Source organism: Monodon monoceros, unplaced genomic scaffold (genome assembly GCF_005190385.1).
Source record: "Monodon monoceros isolate NGI ecotype Baffin Bay Population unplaced genomic scaffold, NGI_Narwhal_1 Contig4656_ctg1, whole genome shotgun sequence".
Taxonomy (NCBI): Eukaryota; Metazoa; Chordata; class Mammalia; order Artiodactyla; family Monodontidae; genus Monodon; species Monodon monoceros.
The window spans coordinates 1-1,328 of record NW_021700532.1 but is presented as its reverse complement, the minus strand read 5'-3'; the positions used below and the strand labels follow the sequence as shown (position 1 = coordinate 1,328).

The window sequence follows — 1,328 nt, the reverse complement described above, 5'->3', positions numbered from 1 at the left end:
CTCCGTGGATTGGGGAGCTCCTGGGAATACCGGGTGCTGTGGGCTTTCTGCCTCCCGCTACGCCTTCTCCTTTTGTCGCCCGTGGCGGTGGCGGCGGCCGTGTCCGCCCCCGACAGGTACCGCTGGAGGCCCCACGTCCTCAGGCCCCTCCCTCCACAGCAAGCGTCTTATGGGGCGATCCCCTCCTGCCTGACCGGCCAGGCGGCCAGAAGGCGTCCCTGGAAGGCAGCGGCACAGCACACGCTCCGGGGGCGGCCTGTCGCCATCCAGACATGGCCGCGGACCCGGGTGACGTCCGTGCGGCCCACGAGCCCCGCGACCTGCACCTAGCCACAGCCACTGTAGCCCAGCCCCGGCGCCGCCACCTATCTTCCGCGGTATCTCTCCACAGCTCCATCCGGAAAAAGACCCCCCCTCTGTGGTTTCGCCGCGGCCTCGGGCGGGAGCGGGATCGAGGGTCCAGGCTGCATCCCCGGTCCTGCCGGCCACCTGGGTCGGGGTCCTGAGCTCGGTCGGTGGAGTTGGGGCAAGGGTGTTGTTGCCGGGTCTAAGGGGCCCTGCCATCCCAATGGTGGCTCCCAGTGGCTTCGAGCCAGCTGCCGTCGGGCAGGAGGGCCGGGCCGGTATGCGTCCGGGCTGCGCCTAGCGCAGCGTGGGCGGGCGGGTGGGATGCCCAAGAGACCGCGGGTCCCAGGCCCTGAAGTCTCCGGGGCCACGTCCCTGTGAGCGTCCTGTGGGATCTGGGGCCGGGCGCCAAGCACCGAAAAGTTTGCAGTGTCTCGCCCGCCCTGGGCTGGGTGGTCGCCAACTCCTCCGCCACCCCCCGGTACCCGAGACCTCCGTTCCCCTGCCTAGCTGGGCGGCGGGGCCCTGCCGGGGCGGGCGGGCCGCTGGGCTGGCGGTAAGGCCCAAGGGCCTGCTAAGCTGCGCCTCAAGTGGCAGCCCGCGAAGGCCCCAGTGTCTACGGCCAAACCACCCTAGACGGGCCCGATCTCGTCTCGATCTCGGAAGCTAAGCAGGGTCGGGCCTGGTTAGTACTTGGATGGGAGACCTCTTGGACTGGAGAGCTCCTGGGATCACCGGGTGCTGTAGGCTTTTTGCCTCCCGCTCCGCCTTCTCCTTTTGTCACCCCCGGCGGCGGCGGCGTCCGTCTCTGCCCTCGCCGGGTACCGCTGCAGGCCCCACGTCCTCAGGCCCCTCCCTCCACAGCAAGCGTCTTATGGGGCGCTCCCCTCCTGCCTGACCGCCCAGGCGGCCAGAAGGCGTCCCTGGAAGGCAGCGGCACAACACACGCTCCGGGGGCGGCCTTTCGCCATCCAGACATGGCC

The 1,328-nt window shown here is 70.3% G+C and overlaps 1 pseudogene; it reads left to right on the top strand.

Moving 5' to 3' along the window:
* The first annotated feature begins 959 nt into the window (after window positions 1–959).
* On the top strand, window positions 960–1,095 carry LOC114887429 (annotated as a pseudogene).
* The last annotated feature ends 233 nt before the right edge of the window (window positions 1,096–1,328 follow it).